This window comes from Microtus oregoni, unplaced genomic scaffold, assembly GCF_018167655.1.
Source record: "Microtus oregoni isolate MIOR12 unplaced genomic scaffold, Mior012 000035F_ref0000213, whole genome shotgun sequence".
Taxonomy (NCBI): domain Eukaryota; kingdom Metazoa; phylum Chordata; class Mammalia; order Rodentia; family Cricetidae; genus Microtus; species Microtus oregoni.
Window position 1 is genome coordinate 4,541,241 of NW_024543094.1, and position 21,128 is coordinate 4,562,368.

The following is a 21,128-nucleotide window of genomic DNA, read 5'->3' on the forward strand; positions in this document are numbered from 1 at the left end:
CTCTTTTCAGAGAAACTCATGTGCGTTTCTCAAAAAGGAGTTCATCAAATTCATACACTTTCCAAAAACATAATTATCTTTCGAAGGATAGATTCTACAGAGAACAGCAACACTGTTCTCACTTCTGACAATACTTTGACAAATCTCAAATAACGGCTTCTCCTTTCAGAAAAACACTTGTGCGTTTCTCAAAAAAAGCATTTCATGAAATCCATACACTTTCAAAGAAGATGATTCTCTTTCAAAGTAAAGCGTCTGCAGTGAATAACAAAACTTTTCATTTTAGAAACACGTGTGTATCTCACAAAGCATTTCATGAAATTCATACACTTTCAAAGGAACGTGTTTATCTTTCACAGTAAATCTTCTACAGTGAAATGGAACACTGTACTCACTTCAAACACTACTTAGACATATAGCAAACAACGTCTTCTCTTTTCAGAGAAACACATGTGCGTTTCTCACAGAAGCATTACTTGAAATTCATACACTTTCCAAAGAACGTGATTATCTTTCGAAATAAAGATTCCCAGAGAACAGGAACACTCTTCTCACTTCTGACAATACTTTGACATATCTCAAACAACGGCTTTCCCTTTCGGAGAAACTCATGTTCATTTCTCAGAAAGCATTTCATGAAATTCATACATTTTCCAATGAACATGATTATCTTTCGAAGTAAAGGTTCTACAGAGAACAGGAACACTGTTCTTACTTCTAACAATACTGTGATATATAGCAAACAACGTCTTCTCTTTTTAGAGAAACACATGGGCTTTTCTCACAGAAGCATTTCTTTAATTTCATACACTTCCAAGGAACATGATTATCTTTCGAAATAAAGATTCTACATAGAACAGGAACACTGTTCTCACTTCTGACAAATCTCAAATAACGGCTTCTCCTTTCAGAAAAACACTTGTGCGGTTCTCAACAAAAGCATTTCATGATATCCATAAACTTTCAAAGAAGATGATTCTCTTTCAAAGTAAAGCGTCTGCAGTGAATAACAAAACTTTTCATTTGAGAAACACGTGTGTATCTCACAAAGCATTTCATGAAATTCATACACTTTCAAAGGAACGTGTTTATCTTTCACAGTAAATCTTCTACAGTGAAACGGAACACTGTACTCACTTCAAACACTACTTAGACATATAGCAAACAACGTCTTATCTTTTCAGAGAAACACATGTGCGTTTCTCACAGAAGCATTACTTGAAATTCATACACTTACCAAAGAACGTGATTATCTTTCACAGTAAACCTTCTACAGTGAAACGGAACACTGTACTCACTTCAAACACTACTTTGACATATAGCATACAACGTCTTCTCTTTTCAGAGAAACACATGTGCGTTTCTCACAGAAGCATTACTTGAAATTCATACACTTTCCAAAGAACGTGATTATCTTTCGAAATAAAGATTCTCCAGAGAACAGGAACACTGTTCTCACTTCTGACAATACTTTGACAAATCTCAAACAATGGCTTTCCCTTTCGGAGAAACTCATGTACATTTCCCACAAAAGCATTTCATGAAATTCATACATTTTCCAAGGAACATGATTATCTTTCGAAGTAAAGGTTCTACAGAGAACAGGAACACTGTTCTTACTTCTAACAATACTGTGATATATAGCAAACAACGTCTTCTCTTTTCAGAGAAACACATGGGCTTTTCTCACAGAAGCATTTCTTTAATTTCATACACTTCCAAGGAACATGATTATCTTTCGAAATAAAGATTCTACAGAGAACAGGAACACTGTTCTCACTTCTGACAATACTTTGACAATTCTCAAACAACGGCTTCTCCTTTCAGAAAAACACTTGTGCGTTTCTCAAAAAAAGCATTTCATGAAATCCATACACTTTCAAAGAAGATGATTCTCTTTCAAAATAAAGCGTCTGCAGTGAATAGCAAAACTTTTCATTTGAGAAACACGTGTGTATCTCACAAAGCATTTCATGAAATTTATACACTTTCAAAGGAACGTGTTTATCTTTCACAGTAAACCTTCTACAGTGAAAAGGAACACCGTACTCACTTCTAACAATACTTTGACATATACCAAACAACGGCTTCTCTTTTTAGAGAAACGGATGCGTTTCTCACAAAAGCAGTTCATCAAATTCATACACTTTCCATAGAACGTAAAGGTTCCACAGAGAACAGGAACACTGTTCTCACTTCTAACACTACTTTGACATATAGCAAACAATGACTTCTCTTTTCAGAGAAACTCATGTGCCTTTCTCAAAAAGGAGTTCATCAAATTCATACACTTTCCAAAATCATAATTATCTTTCGAAGTATAGATTCTACAGAGAATAGGAACACTGTTCTCACTTCTGACAATACTTTGACAAATCTCAAATAACGGCTTCTCCTTTCAGAAAAACACTTGTGCGTTTCTCAAAAAAAGCATTTCATGAAATCCATACACTTTCAAAGAAGATGATTCTCTTTCAAAGTAAAGCGTCTGCAGTGAATAACAAAACTTTTCATTTGAGAAAAACGTGTGTATCTCACAAAGCATTTCATGAAATTCATACACTTTCAAAGGAACGTGTTTATCTTTCACAGTAAACCTTCTACAGTGAAAAGGAACACCGTACTCACTTCTAACACTACTTTGAAATATACCAAACAACGGCTTCTCTTTTCAGAGAAACAAATGTGCGTTTCTCACAGAAGGATTACTTGAAATTCATACACTTTCCAAAGAACATCATTATCTTTCGAAATAAAGATTCTCCAGAGAACAGGAATACTGTTCTCACTACTGACAATACTTTGACAAATCTTAAACAACGGCTTCTTTTTTCGGAGAAACTAGTGTACGTTTCTCACAAAAGTATTTCAAGAAATTCATACATTTTCCAAGGAACATGATTATCGTTGGATGTAAAGGGTCTACAGAGAACAGGAACACTGTTCACACTTTTAGCACTACGTTGACATATAGCAAACAACGGCTACTCTTTTCGGAGAAACACATGAGCGTTTCTAACAAAAGCAGTTCATCAAATTCATACACTTTCCAAAGAACATGATTATCTTTCACAGTAAACCTTCTACAGTGAAAAGGAACACTGTACTCACTTCTAACACTACTTTGAAATATACCAAACAACGGCTTCTCTTTTCAGAGAAACACATGTGCGTTTCTCACAAAAGCATTTCATGAAATTCATACACTTTCCAAGGAACATGATTATCATCCGAAATAAAGATAATACATTTTACAAGGAACATGATTATCTTTGGAAGTAAAGGTTCTACAGAGAACAGGAACACTGATCTCACTTGTGACTAACACTACTTTGACATATAGCAAACAACGGCTTCTCTTTTCAGAGAAACACACGTGCGTTTCTCACAAAAGCAGTTCATCAAATTCATACACTTTCCAAAGAATATGATTATCTTTCGAAGTAAAGATTCTACAGAGAACAGGAACACTGTTCTCACATCTATCAATACTTTGACATATAGCAAACAATGGCTTCTCTTTGCAGAGAAACACATGTGCGTTTCTCACAAAGGCATTTCATGAAATCCATACACTTTCAAAGAAGATGATTCTCTTTCAAAGTAAAGCGTCTGCAGTGAATAGCAAAACTTCTCATTTGAGAAACACGTGTGTATATCACAAAAGCATTTCACGAAATTCATACACTTTCAAAAGAACGTGATTATCTTTCACAGTAAACCTTCTACAGTGAAACGGAACACTGTACTCCAAACACTACTTTGACAACGTCTTCTCTTTTCAGAGAAACAAATGTGCGTTTCTCACAGAAGGATTACTTGAAATTCATACACTTTCCAAAGAACATCATTATCTTTCGAAATAAAGATTCTCCAGAGAACAGGAATACTGTTCTCACTACTGACAATACTTTAACAAATCTTAAACAACGGCTTCTTTTTCGGAGAAACTAGTGTACGTTTCTCACAAAAGTATTTCAAGAAATTCATACATTTTCCAAGGAACATGATTATCGTTGGATGTAAAGGGTCTACAGAGAACAGGAACACTGTTGACACTTTTAGCAATACGTTGACATATAGCAAACAACGGCTACTCTTTTCGGAGAAACACATGAGCGTTTCTAACAAAAGCAGTTCATCAAATTCATACACTTTCAAAAGAACATGATTATCTTTCACAGTAAACCTTCTACAGTGAAAAGGAACACTGTACTCACTTCTAACACTACTTTGAAATATACCAAACAACGGCTTCTCTTTTCAGAGAAACAAATGTGCGTTTCTCACAGAAGGATTACTTGAAATTCATACACTTTCCAAAGAACATCATTATCTTTGGAAATAAAGATTCTCCAGAGAACAGGAATACTGTTCTCACTACTGACAATACTTTGACAAATCTTAAACAACGGCTTCTTTTTTCGGAGAAACTAGTGTACGTTTCTCACAAAAGTATTTCAAGAAATTCATACATTTTCCAAGTAACATGATTATCGTTGGACGTAAAGGGTATACAGAGAACAGGAACACTGTTCACACTTCTAACAATACTTTGACATATAGCAAACAACGTCTTCTCTTTTTAGAGAAACACATGTGCGTTTCTCACTGAAGCATTTCACGAAATTCATACGCTTTCAAAAGAACGTGATTATCTTTCACAGTAACCTTCTACAGTGAAACGGAACACTGTACTCACTTCTAACATTACTTTGACATATAGCAAACAATGGCTTCTCTTTTCAAAGAAACACATGTGCGTTTCCCACAAAAGCATTTCATGAAAATCATACACTTTCAAAAGAACATGATTATCTTTCAAAGTAAAGGTTCTACAGAGAACAGGAACACTGTTCGCACTTCTAACAATACTTTGACATATAGCAAACAATGTCTTCTCTTTTCAGAGAAACACATGTGCGTTTCTCACAAAAGCAGTTCATCAAATTCATTCACTTTCCAAAGAACATAATTATCATCCGAAATAAAGATTCTACAGAGAACAGGAACACTGTTCTCACTTCTGACAATACTTTGACAAATCTCAAACAAAGGCTTCTCCTTTCAGAAAAACACTTGTGCGTTTCTCAAAAAAGCATTTCATGAAATCCATACACTTTCAAAGAAGATGATTCTCGTTCAAAGTAAAGCGTCTGCAGTGAATAGCAAAACTTCTCATTTGAGAAACACGTGTGTATATCACAAAAGCATTTCATGAAATTCATACACTTTCAAAAGAACGTGATTATCTTTCACAGTAAACCTTCTACAGTGAATGGAACACTGTACTCCAAACACTACTTTGACATATAGCAAACAACGTCTTCTCTTTTCAGAGAAACAAATGTGCGTTTCTCACAGAAGGATTACTTGAAATTCATACACTTTCCAAAGAACATCATTATCTTTCGAAATAAAGATTCTCCAGAGAACAGGAATACTCTTCTCACTACTGACAATACTTTGACAAATCTAAACAACGGCTTCTTTTTCGGAGAAACTAGTGTACGTTTCTCACAAAAGTATTTCAAGAAATTCATACATTTTCCAAGGAACATGATTATCGTTGGATGTAAGGGTCTACAGAGAACAGGAACACTGTTGACACTTTTAGCACTACGTTGACATATAGCAAACAACGGCTACTCTTTTCGGAGAAATACATGAGCGTTTCTAACAAAAGCAGTTCATCAAATTCATACACTTTCCAAAGAACATGATTATCTTTCGAAGTAAAGATTCTACAGAGAACAGGAACACTGTTCTCACTTCTGACAATGCACTGACAAATCTCAAATAACGGATTCTCCTTTCAGAAAAACACTTGTGCGTTTCTCAAAAATGCATTTCCTGAAATTCATACACTTTCAAAGAAGATGATTCTCTTTCAAAGTGTAGCGTCTGCAGTGAATAGCAAAACTTCTCATTTGAGAAACACTTGTGTATCTCACGAAAGCATTTCATGAAATTCATACACTTTCAAAAGAACGTGTTTATCTTTCACAGTAAACCTTCTACAGTGAAAAGGTACACTGAACTCACTTCTAACAATACTTTGACATATACCAAACAACGGCTTCTCTTTTCAGAGAAACACATGTGCGTTTCTCACAAAGGCATTTCATGAAATTCATACACTTTCAAAAGAACATGATTATCTTTCTAAGTAAAGGTTCCACAGAGAACAGGAACACTGTTCGCACTTCTAACAATACTTTGACATATAGCAAACAACGTCTTCTCTTTTCAGAGAAACACATGTGCGTTTCTCACAGAAGGATTACTTGAAATTCATACACTTTCCAAAGAACATGATTATCATCCGAAATAAAGATTCTCCAGAGAACAGGAACACTGTTCTCACTTCTGACAATAGTTTGACAAATCTTAAACAACCCCTTCTTTTTTCGGAGAAACTAGTGTACGTTTCTCACAAAAGTATTTCACGAAATTCATACATTTTCCAAGTAACATGATTATCGTTGGACGTAAAGGGTCTACAGAGAACAGGAACACTGTTCACACTTTTAACACTACTTTGACATATAGCAAACAACGACTTCTCTTTTCAGAGAAACACATGTGCGTTTCTCACAAAAGCATTTCATGAAATTCATACACTTTCCAAGGAACATGATTATCATCCCAAATAAAGATAATACATTTTACAAGGAACATGATTATCTTTGGAAGTAAAGGTTCTACAGAGAACAGGAACACTGATCTCACTTGTGACTAACACTAATTTGACATATAGCAAACAACGGTTTCTCTTTTCAGAGAAACACACGTGCGTTTCTCACAAAAGCAGTTCATCAAATTCATACACTTTCCAAAGAATATGATTATCTTTCGAAGTAAAGATTCTACAGAGAACAGGAACACTGTTCTCACTTCTATCAATACTTTGACATATAGCAAACAACGGCTTCTCTTTGCAGAGAAACACATGTGCGTTTCTCACAAAGGCATTTCATGAAATCCATACACTTTCAAAGAAGATGATTCTCTTTCAAAGTAAAGCGTCTGCAGTGAATAGCAAAACTTCTCATTTGAGAAACACGTGTGTATATCACAAAAGCATTTCACGAAATTCATACACTTTCAAAAGAACGTGATTATCTTTCACAGTAAACCTTCTACAGTGAAACGGAACACTGTACTCCAAACACTACTTTGACATATAGCAAACAACGTCTTCTCTTTTCAGAGAAATAAATGTGCGTTTCTCACAGAAGGATTACTTGAAATTCATACACTTTCCAAAGAACATCATTATCTTTCGAAATAAAGATTCTCCAGAGAACAGGAATACTGTTCTCACTACTGACAATACTTTGACAAATCTTAAACAACGGCTTCTTTTTCGGAGAAACTAGTGTACGTTTCTCACAAAAGTATTTCAAGAAATTCATACATTTTCCAAGGAACATGATTATCGTTGGATGTAAAGGGTCTACAGAGAACAGGAACACTGTTCACACTTTTAGCACTACGTTGACATATAGCAAACAACGGCTACTCTTTTCGGAGAAACACATGAGCGTTTCTAACAAAAGCAGTTCATCAAATTCATACACTTTCAAAAGAACATGATTATCTTTCACAGTAAACCTTCTACAGTGAAAAGGAACACTGTACTCACTTCTAACACTACTTTGAAATATACCAAACAACGGCTTCTCTTTTCAGAGAAACAAATGTGCGTTTCTCACAGAAGGATTACTTGAAATTCATACACTTTCCAAAGAACATCATTATCTTTCGAAATAAAGATTCTCCAGAGAACAGGAATACTGTTCTCACTACTGACAATACTTTGACAAATCTTAAACAACGGCTTCTTTTTTCGGAGAAACTAGTGTACGTTTCTCACAAAAGTATTTTAAGAAATTCATACATTTTCCAAGTAACATGATTATCGTTGGACGTAAAGGGTCTACAGAGAACAGGAACACTGTTCACACTTCTAACAATACTTTGACATATAGCAAACAACGTCTTCTCTTTTTAGAGAAACACATGTGCGTTTCTCACTGAAGCATTTCTTGAAAGTCATACACTTTCAAAAGAACATGATTATCTTTCACAGTAAACCTTCTACAGTGAAGAGGAACACTGTACTCACTTCTAACACTACTTTGACATATACCAAACAACGGCTTCTCTTTTCAGAGAAACACATGTGCGTTTCTCACAAAAGCATTTCCTGAAATTCATACACTTTCCAAGGAACATGATTATCATCCCAAATAAAGATAATACATTTTACAAGGAACATGATTATCTTTGGAAGTAAAGGTTCTACAGAGAACAGGAACACTGATCTCACTTGTGACTAACACTACTTTGACATATAGCAAACAACGGCTTCTCTTTTCAGAGAAACACACGTGCGTTTCTCACAAAAGCAGTTCATCAAATTCATACACTTTCCAAAGAATATGATTATCTTTCGAAGTAAAGATTCTACAGAGAACAGGAACACTGTTCTCACTTCTATCAATACTTTGACATATAGCAAACAACGGCTTCTCTTTGCAGAGAAACACATGTGCGTTTCTCACAAAGGCATTTCATGAAATCCATACACTTTCAAAGAAGATGATTCTCTTTCAAAGTAAAGCGTCTGCAGTGAATAGCCAAACTTCTCATTTGAGAAACACGTGTGTATATCACAAAAGCATTTCACGAAATTCATACACTTTCAAAAGAACGTGATTATCTTTCACAGTAAACCTTCTACAGTGAAACGGAACACTGTACTCCAAACACTACTTTGACATATAGCAAACAACGTCTTCTCTTTTCAGAGAAACAAATGTGCGTTTCTCACAGAAGGATTACTTGAAATTCATACACTTTCCAAAGAACATCATTATCTTTGGAAATAAAGATTCTCCAGAGAACAGGAATACTGTTCTCACTACTGACAATACTTTGACAAATCTTAAACAACGGCTTCTTTTTTCGGAGAAACTAGTGTACGTTTCTCACAAAAGTATTTCAAGAAATTCATACATTTTCCAAGTAACATGATTATCGTTGGACGTAAAGGGTATACAGAGAACAGGAACACTGTTCACACTTCTAACAATACTTTGACATATAGCAAACAACGTCTTCTCTTTTTAGAGAAACACATGTGCGTTTCTCACTGAAGCATTTCACGAAATTCATACGCTTTCAAAAGAACGTGATTATCTTTCACAGTAACCTTCTACAGTGAAACGGAACACTGTACTCACTTCTAACATTACTTTGACATATAGCAAACAATGGCTTCTCTTTTCAAAGAAACACATGTGCGTTTCCCACAAAAGCATTTCATGAAAATCATACACTTTCAAAAGAACATGATTATCTTTCAAAGTAAAGGTTCTACAGAGAACAGGAACACTGTTCGCACTTCTAACAATACTTTGACATATAGCAAACAATGTCTTCTCTTTTCAGAGAAACACATGTGCGTTTCTCACAAAAGCAGTTCATCAAATTCATTCACTTTCCAAAGAACATAATTATCATCCGAAATAAAGATTCTACAGAGAACAGGAACACTGTTCTCACTTCTGACAATACTTTGACAAATCTCAAACAAAGGCTTCTCCTTTCAGAAAAACACTTGTGCGTTTCTCAAAAAAGCATTTCATGAAATCCATACACTTTCAAAGAAGATGATTCTCGTTCAAAGTAAAGCGTCTGCAGTGAATAGCAAAACTTCTCATTTGAGAAACACGTGTGTATATCACAAAAGCATTTCATGAAATTCATACACTTTCAAAAGAACGTGATTATCTTTCACAGTAAACCTTCTACAGTGAATGGAACACTGTACTCCAAACACTACTTTGACATATAGCAAACAACGTCTTCTCTTTTCAGAGAAACAAATGTGCGTTTCTCACAGAAGGATTACTTGAAATTCATACACTTTCCAAAGAACATCATTATCTTTCGAAATAAAGATTCTCCAGAGAACAGGAATACTCTTCTCACTACTGACAATACTTTGACAAATCTAAACAACGGCTTCTTTTTCGGAGAAACTAGTGTACGTTTCTCACAAAAGTATTTCAAGAAATTCATACATTTTCCAAGGAACATGATTATCGTTGGATGTAAGGGTCTACAGAGAACAGGAACACTGTTGACACTTTTAGCACTACGTTGACATATAGCAAACAACGGCTACTCTTTTCGGAGAAATACATGAGCGTTTCTAACAAAAGCAGTTCATCAAATTCATACACTTTCCAAAGAACATGATTATCTTTCGAAGTAAAGATTCTACAGAGAACAGGAACACTGTTCTCACTTCTGACAATGCACTGACAAATCTCAAATAACGGATTCTCCTTTCAGAAAAACACTTGTGCGTTTCTCAAAAATGCATTTCCTGAAATTCATACACTTTCAAAGAAGATGATTCTCTTTCAAAGTGTAGCGTCTGCAGTGAATAGCAAAACTTCTCATTTGAGAAACACTTGTGTATCTCACGAAAGCATTTCATGAAATTCATACACTTTCAAAAGAACGTGTTTATCTTTCACAGTAAACCTTCTACAGTGAAAAGGTACACTGAACTCACTTCTAACAATACTTTGACATATACCAAACAACGGCTTCTCTTTTCAGAGAAACACATGTGCGTTTCTCACAAAGGCATTTCATGAAATTCATACACTTTCAAAAGAACATGATTATCTTTCTAAGTAAAGGTTCCACAGAGAACAGGAACACTGTTCGCACTTCTAACAATACTTTGACATATAGCAAACAACGTCTTCTCTTTTCAGAGAAACACATGTGCGTTTCTCACAGAAGGATTACTTGAAATTCATACACTTTCCAAAGAACATGATTATCATCCGAAATAAAGATTCTCCAGAGAACAGGAACACTGTTCTCACTTCTGACAATAGTTTGACAAATCTTAAACAACCCCTTCTTTTTTCGGAGAAACTAGTGTACGTTTCTCACAAAAGTATTTCACGAAATTCATACATTTTCCAAGTAACATGATTATCGTTGGACGTAAAGGGTCTACAGAGAACAGGAACACTGTTCACACTTTTAACACTACTTTGACATATAGCAAACAACGACTTCTCTTTTCAGAGAAACACATGTGCGTTTCTCACAAAAGCATTTCATGAAATTCATACACTTTCCAAGGAACATGATTATCATCCCAAATAAAGATAATACATTTTACAAGGAACATGATTATCTTTGGAAGTAAAGGTTCTACAGAGAACAGGAACACTGATCTCACTTGTGACTAACACTAATTTGACATATAGCAAACAACGGTTTCTCTTTTCAGAGAAACACACGTGCGTTTCTCACAAAAGCAGTTCATCAAATTCATACACTTTCCAAAGAATATGATTATCTTTCGAAGTAAAGATTCTACAGAGAACAGGAACACTGTTCTCACTTCTATCAATACTTTGACATATAGCAAACAACGGCTTCTCTTTGCAGAGAAACACATGTGCGTTTCTCACAAAGGCATTTCATGAAATCCATACACTTTCAAAGAAGATGATTCTCTTTCAAAGTAAAGCGTCTGCAGTGAATAGCAAAACTTCTCATTTGAGAAACACGTGTGTATATCACAAAAGCATTTCACGAAATTCATACACTTTCAAAAGAACGTGATTATCTTTCACAGTAAACCTTCTACAGTGAAACGGAACACTGTACTCCAAACACTACTTTGACATATAGCAAACAACGTCTTCTCTTTTCAGAGAAATAAATGTGCGTTTCTCACAGAAGGATTACTTGAAATTCATACACTTTCCAAAGAACATCATTATCTTTCGAAATAAAGATTCTCCAGAGAACAGGAATACTGTTCTCACTACTGACAATACTTTGACAAATCTTAAACAACGGCTTCTTTTTCGGAGAAACTAGTGTACGTTTCTCACAAAAGTATTTCAAGAAATTCATACATTTTCCAAGGAACATGATTATCGTTGGATGTAAAGGGTCTACAGAGAACAGGAACACTGTTCACACTTTTAGCACTACGTTGACATATAGCAAACAACGGCTACTCTTTTCGGAGAAACACATGAGCGTTTCTAACAAAAGCAGTTCATCAAATTCATACACTTTCAAAAGAACATGATTATCTTTCACAGTAAACCTTCTACAGTGAAAAGGAACACTGTACTCACTTCTAACACTACTTTGAAATATACCAAACAACGGCTTCTCTTTTCAGAGAAACAAATGTGCGTTTCTCACAGAAGGATTACTTGAAATTCATACACTTTCCAAAGAACATCATTATCTTTCGAAATAAAGATTCTCCAGAGAACAGGAATACTGTTCTCACTACTGACAATACTTTGACAAATCTTAAACAACGGCTTCTTTTTTCGGAGAAACTAGTGTACGTTTCTCACAAAAGTATTTTAAGAAATTCATACATTTTCCAAGTAACATGATTATCGTTGGACGTAAAGGGTCTACAGAGAACAGGAACACTGTTCACACTTCTAACAATACTTTGACATATAGCAAACAACGTCTTCTCTTTTTAGAGAAACACATGTGCGTTTCTCACTGAAGCATTTCTTGAAAGTCATACACTTTCAAAAGAACATGATTATCTTTCACAGTAAACCTTCTACAGTGAAGAGGAACACTGTACTCACTTCTAACACTACTTTGACATATACCAAACAACGGCTTCTCTTTTCAGAGAAACACATGTGCGTTTCTCACAAAAGCATTTCCTGAAATTCATACACTTTCCAAGGAACATGATTATCATCCCAAATAAAGATAATACATTTTACAAGGAACATGATTATCTTTGGAAGTAAAGGTTCTACAGAGAACAGGAACACTGATCTCACTTGTGACTAACACTACTTTGACATATAGCAAACAACGGCTTCTCTTTTCAGAGAAACACACGTGCGTTTCTCACAAAAGCAGTTCATCAAATTCATACACTTTCCAAAGAATATGATTATCTTTCGAAGTAAAGATTCTACAGAGAACAGGAACACTGTTCTCACTTCTATCAATACTTTGACATATAGCAAACAACGGCTTCTCTTTGCAGAGAAACACATGTGCGTTTCTCACAAAGGCATTTCATGAAATCCATACACTTTCAAAGAAGATGATTCTCTTTCAAAGTAAAGCGTCTGCAGTGAATAGCCAAACTTCTCATTTGAGAAACACGTGTGTATATCACAAAAGCATTTCACGAAATTCATACACTTTCAAAAGAACGTGATTATCTTTCACAGTAAACCTTCTACAGTGAAACGGAACACTGTACTCCAAACACTACTTTGACATATAGCAAACAACGTCTTCTCTTTTCAGAGAAACAAATGTGCGTTTCTCACAGAAGGATTACTTGAAATTCATACACTTTCCAAAGAACATCATTATCTTTGGAAATAAAGATTCTCCAGAGAACAGGAATACTGTTCTCACTACTGACAATACTTTGACAAATCTTAAACAACGGCTTCTTTTTTCGGAGAAACTAGTGTACGTTTCTCACAAAAGTATTTCAAGAAATTCATACATTTTCCAAGTAACATGATTATCGTTGGACGTAAAGGGTATACAGAGAACAGGAACACTGTTCACACTTCTAACAATACTTTGACATATAGCAAACAACGTCTTCTCTTTTTAGAGAAACACATGTGCGTTTCTCACTGAAGCATTTCACGAAATTCATACGCTTTCAAAAGAACGTGATTATCTTTCACAGTAACCTTCTACAGTGAAACGGAACACTGTACTCACTTCTAACATTACTTTGACATATAGCAAACAATGGCTTCTCTTTTCAAAGAAACACATGTGCGTTTCCCACAAAAGCATTTCATGAAAATCATACACTTTCAAAAGAACATGATTATCTTTCAAAGTAAAGGTTCTACAGAGAACAGGAACACTGTTCGCACTTCTAACAATACTTTGACATATAGCAAACAATGTCTTCTCTTTTCAGAGAAACACATGTGCGTTTCTCACAAAAGCAGTTCATCAAATTCATTCACTTTCCAAAGAACATAATTATCATCCGAAATAAAGATTCTACAGAGAACAGGAACACTGTTCTCACTTCTGACAATACTTTGACAAATCTCAAACAAAGGCTTCTCCTTTCAGAAAAACACTTGTGCGTTTCTCAAAAAAGCATTTCATGAAATCCATACACTTTCAAAGAAGATGATTCTCGTTCAAAGTAAAGCGTCTGCAGTGAATAGCAAAACTTCTCATTTGAGAAACACGTGTGTATATCACAAAAGCATTTCATGAAATTCATACACTTTCAAAAGAACGTGATTATCTTTCACAGTAAACCTTCTACAGTGAATGGAACACTGTACTCCAAACACTACTTTGACATATAGCAAACAACGTCTTCTCTTTTCAGAGAAACAAATGTGCGTTTCTCACAGAAGGATTACTTGAAATTCATACACTTTCCAAAGAACATCATTATCTTTCGAAATAAAGATTCTCCAGAGAACAGGAATACTCTTCTCACTACTGACAATACTTTGACAAATCTAAACAACGGCTTCTTTTTCGGAGAAACTAGTGTACGTTTCTCACAAAAGTATTTCAAGAAATTCATACATTTTCCAAGGAACATGATTATCGTTGGATGTAAGGGTCTACAGAGAACAGGAACACTGTTGACACTTTTAGCACTACGTTGACATATAGCAAACAACGGCTACTCTTTTCGGAGAAATACATGAGCGTTTCTAACAAAAGCAGTTCATCAAATTCATACACTTTCCAAAGAACATGATTATCTTTCGAAGTAAAGATTCTACAGAGAACAGGAACACTGTTCTCACTTCTGACAATGCACTGACAAATCTCAAATAACGGATTCTCCTTTCAGAAAAACACTTGTGCGTTTCTCAAAAATGCATTTCCTGAAATTCATACACTTTCAAAGAAGATGATTCTCTTTCAAAGTGTAGCGTCTGCAGTGAATAGCAAAACTTCTCATTTGAGAAACACTTGTGTATCTCACGAAAGCATTTCATGAAATTCATACACTTTCAAAAGAACGTGTTTATCTTTCACAGTAAACCTTCTACAGTGAAAAGGTACACTGAACTCACTTCTAACAATACTTTGACATATACCAAACAACGGCTTCTCTTTTCAGAGAAACACATGTGCGTTTCTCACAAAGGCATTTCATGAAATTCATACACTTTCAAAAGAACATGATTATCTTTCTAAGTAAAGGTTCCACAGAGAACAGGAACACTGTTCGCACTTCTAACAATACTTTGACATATAGCAAACAACGTCTTCTCTTTTCAGAGAAACACATGTGCGTTTCTCACAGAAGGATTACTTGAAATTCATACACTTTCCAAAGAACATGATTATCATCCGAAATAAAGATTCTCCAGAGAACAGGAACACTGTTCTCACTTCTGACAATAGTTTGACAAATCTTAAACAACCCCTTCTTTTTTCGGAGAAACTAGTGTACGTTTCTCACAAAAGTATTTCACGAAATTCATACATTTTCCAAGTAACATGATTATCGTTGGACGTAAAGGGTCTACAGAGAACAGGAACACTGTTCACACTTTTAACACTACTTTGACATATAGCAAACAACGACTTCTCTTTTCAGAGAAACACATGTGCGTTTCTCACAAAAGCATTTCATGAAATTCATACACTTTCCAAGGAACATGATTATCATCCCAAATAAAGATAATACATTTTACAAGGAACATGATTATCTTTGGAAGTAAAGGTTCTACAGAGAACAGGAACACTGATCTCACTTGTGACTAACACTACTTTGACATATAGCAAACAACGGCTTCTCTTTTCAGAGAAACACACGTGCGTTTCTCACAAAAGCAGTTCATCAAATTCATACACTTTCCAAAGAATATGATTATCTTTCGAAGTAAAGATTCTACAGAGAACAGGAACACTGTTCTCACTTCTATCAATACTTTGACATATAGCAAACAACGGCTTCTCTTTGCAGAGAAACACATGTGCGTTTCTCACAAAGGCATTTCATGAAATCCATACACTTTCAAAGAAGATGATTCTCTTTCAAAGTAAAGCGTCTGCAGTGAATAGCCAAACTTCTCATTTGAGAAACACGTGTGTATATCACAAAAGCATTTCACGAAATTCATACACTTTCAAAAGAACGTGATTATCTTTCACAGTAAACCTTCTACAGTGAAACGGAACACTGTACTCCAAACACTACTTTGACATATAGCAAACAACGTCTTCTCTTTTCAGAGAAACAAATGTGCGTTTCTCACAGAAGGATTACTTGAAATTCATACACTTTCCAAAGAACATCATTATCTTTCGAAATAAAGATTCTCCAGAGAACAGGAACACTGTTCTCACTTCTGACAATACTTTGACAAATCTCAAACAACGGCTTCTCCTTTCAGAAAAATACTTGTGCGTTTCTAAAAAAAAGCGTTTCATGAAATCCATACACTTTCAAAGAAGATGATTCTCGTTCAAAGTAAAGCGTCTGCAGTGAATAGCAAAACTTCTCATTTGAGAAACACGTGTGTATATCACAAAAGCATTTCATGAAATTCATACACTTTCAAAAACGTGATTATCTTTCACAGTAAACCTACTACAGTGAATGGAACACTGTACTCCAAACACTACTTTGACATATAACAAACAACGTCTTCTCTTTTCAGAGAAACAAATGTGCGTTTCTCACAGAAGGATTACTTGAAATTCATACACTTTCCAAAGAACATGATTATCTTTCGAAATAAAGATTCTCCAGAGAACAGGAATACTGTTCTCACTACTGACAATACTTTGACAAATCTTAAACAACGGCTTCTTTTTCGGAGAAATTAGTGTACGTTTCTCACAAAAGTATTTCAAGAAATTCATACATTTTCCAAGGAACTTGATTATCGTTGGACGTAAAGGGTCTACAGAGAACAGGAACACTGTTCACACTTTTAACACTACTTTGACATATAGCAAACAACGACTTCTCTTTTCAGAGAAACACATGTGCGTTTCTCACAAAAGCAGTTCATCAAATTCATACACTTTCCAAAGAACATAATTATCTTTCGAAGTACAGATTCTACAGAGAACAGGAACACTGTTCTCACTTCTGACAATACTTTGACAAATCTCAAATAACGGCTTCTCCTTTCAGAAAAAACACTTGTGCGTTTCTCAAAAAAGCATTTCATGAAATCCATACACTTTCAAAGAAGATGATTCTCTTTCAAAGTAAAGCGTCTGCAGTGAAAAGCAAAATTTCTCATTGGAGAAACACGTGTGTATCTCACAAAAGCATTTCATGAAATTCATACACTTTCAAAAGAAGGTGATTATCGTTCACAGTAAACCTTCTACAGTGAAACGGAACACTGTACTCACTTCTAACATTACTTTGACATATAGCAAACAACGGCTTCTCTTTTCAAAGAAACACATGTGCGTTTCTCACAAAAGCATTTCATGAAAATCATACACTTTCAAAAGAACATGATTATCTTTCAAAGTAAAGGTTCTACAGAGAACAGGAACACTGTTCGCACTTCTAACAATACTTTGACATATAGCAAACAATGTCTTCTCTTTTCAGAGAAACACATATGCGTTTCTCACAGAAGGATTTCTTGAAATTCATACACTTTCCAAGGAACATGATTATCATCCAAAATAAAGATTCTACAGAGAACAGGAACACTGTTCTCACTTCTGACAATAGTTTGACAAATCTTAAACAACGGCTTCTTTTTTCGGAGAAACTAGTGTACGTTTCTCACAAAAGTATTTCACGAAATTCATACATTTTCCAAGTAACATGATTATCGTTGGACGTAAAGGGTCTACAGAGAACAGGAACACTGTTCACACTTTTAACACTACTTTGACATATAGCAAACAACGACTTCTCTTTTCAGAGAAACACATGTGCTTTTCTCCCAAAAGCAGTTCATCAAATTCATACACTTTCCAAAGAACATAATTATCTTTCGAAGTAAAGATTCTACAGAGAACAGGAACACTGTTCTCACTTCTGACAATACTTTGACAAATCTCAAATAACGGCTTCTCCTTTCAGAAAAACACTTGTGCGTTTCTCAAAAAAGCATTTCATGAAATCCATACACTTTCAAAGAAGATGATTCTCGTTCAAAGTAAAGCGTCTGCAGTGAATAGCAAAACTTCTCATTTGAGAAACACGTGTGTATATCACAAAAGCATTTCACGAAATTCATACACTTTCAAAAGAACGTGATTATCTTTCACAGTAAACCTTCTACAGTGAAACGGAACACTGTACTCCAAACACTACTTTGACATATAGCAAACAACGTCTTCTCTTTTCAGAGAAACAAATGTGCGTTTCTCACAGAAGGATTACTTGAAATTCATACACTTTCCAAAGAACATCATTATCTTTCGAAATAAAGATTCTCCAGAGAACAGGAATACTGTTCTCACTACTGACAATACTTTGACAAATCTTAAACAACGGCTTCTTTTTCGGAGAAACTAGTGTACGTTTCTCACAAAAGTATTTCAAGAAATTCATACATTTTCCAAGGAACATGATTATCGTTGGATGTAAAGGGTCTACAGAGAACAGGAACACTGTTCACACTTTTAGCACTACGTTGACATATAGCAAACAACGGCTACTCTTTTCGGAGAAACACATGAGCGTTTCTAACAAAAGCAGTTCATCAAATTCATACACTTTCAAAAGAACATGATTATCTTTCACAGTAAACCTTCTACAGTGAAAAGGAACACTGTACTCACTTCTAACACTACTTTGAAATATACCAAACAACGGCTTCTCTTTTCAGAGAAACAAATGTGCGTTTCTCACAGAAGGATTACTTGAAATTCATACACTTTCCAAAGAACATCATTATCTTTCGAAATAAAGATTCTCCAGAGAACAGGAATACTGTTCTCACTACTGACAATACTTTGACAAATCTTAAACAATGGCTTCTTTTTTCGGAGAAACTAGTGTACGTTTCTCACAAAAGTATTTTAAGAAATTCATACATTTTCCAAGTAACATGATTATCGTTGGACGTAAAGGGTCTACAGAGAACAGGAACACTGTTCACACTTCTAACAATACTTTGACATATAGCAAACAACGTCTTCTCTTTTTAGAGAAACACATGTGCGTTTCTCACTGAAGCATTTCTTGAAAGTCATACACTTTCAAAAGAACATGATTATCTTTCACAGTAAACCTTCTACAGAGAACAGGAACACTGTTCACACTTCTAACAATACTTTGACATATACCAAACAACGGCTTCTCTTTTCAGAGAAACACATGTGCGTTTCTCACAAAAGCATTTCCTGAAATTCATACACTTTCCAAGGAACATGATTATCATCCCAAATAAAGATAATACATTTTACAAGGAACATGATTATCTTTGGAAGTAAAGGTTCTACAGAGAACAGGAACACTGATCTCACTTGTGACTAACACTACTTTGACATATAGCAAACAACGGCTTCTCTTTTCAGAGAAACACACGTGCGTTTCTCACAAAAGCAGTTCATCAAATTCATACACTTTCCAAAGAATATGATTATCTTTCGAAGTAAAGATTCTACAGAGAACAGGAACACTGTTCTCACTTCTATCAATACTTTGACATATAGCAAACAACGGCTTCTCTTTGCAGAGAAACACATGTGCGTTTCTCACAAAGGCATTTCATGAAATCCATACACTTTCAAAGAAGATGATTCTCTTTCAAAGTAAAGCGTCTGCAGTGAATAGCCAAACTTGTCATTTGAGAAACACGTGTGTATATCACAAAAGCATTTCACGAAATTCATACACTTTCAAAAGAACGTGATTATCTTTCACAGTAAACCTTCTACAGTGAAACGGAACACTGTACTCCAAACACTACTTTGACATATAGCAAACAACGTCTTCTCTTTTCAGAGAAACACATGTGCGTTTCTCACAGAAGGATTATTTGAAATTCATACACTTTCCAAAGAACATCATTATCTTTCGAAATCAAGATTCTCCAGAGAACAGGAATACTGTTCTCACTTCTGACAATACATTGACAAATCTCAAATAACGGCTTCTCCTTTCAGAAAAACACTTGTGCGTTTCTAACAAAAGCATTTCATGAAATTCATACACTTTCAAAAGAAGGTGATTATCGTTCACAGTAAACCTTCTACAGTGAAAAGGAACACCGTACTCACTTCTAACCATACTTTGACATATACCAAACAACGGCTTCTCTTTTTAGAGAAACACATGTGCGTTTCTCACAAAAGCATTTCATGAAATTTAAGTAAAGGTTCCACAGAGAACAGGAACACTGTTCTCACTTCTAACACTACTTTGACATATAGCAAACAATGACTTCTCTTTTCAGAGAAACTCATGTGCGTTTCTCAAAAAGGAGTTCATCAAATTCATACACTTTCCAAAAACGTAATTTTCTTTCGAAGTATAGATTCTACAGAGAATAGGAACACTGTTCTCACTTCTGACAATACTTTGACAAATCTCAAATAACGGCTTCTCCTTTCAGAAAAACACTTGTGCGTTTCTCAACAAAAGCATTTCATGAAATCCATACACTTTCAAAGAAGATGATTCTCTTTCAAAGTAAAGCGTCTGCAGTGAATAACAAAACTTTTCATTTGAGAAACATGTGTGTATCTCACAAAGCATTTCATGAAATTCATACACTTTCAAAGGAACGTGTTTATCTTCACAGTAAACCTTCTACAGTGAAAAGGAACACCGTACTCACTTCTAACAATACTTTGACATATACCAAACAACGGCTTCTCTTTTTAGAGAAACGCATGTGCGTTTCTCACAAAAGCAGTTCATCAAATTCATACACTTTCCGTAGAACGTAAAGGTTCCACAGAGAACAGGAACACTGTTCTCACTTCTAACACTATTTTGACATATAGCAAACAATGACTTCTCTTTTCAGAGAAACTCATGTGCGTTTCTCAAAAAGGAGTTCATCAAATTCATACACTTTCCAAAAACATAATTATCTTTCGAAGTATAGATTCTACAG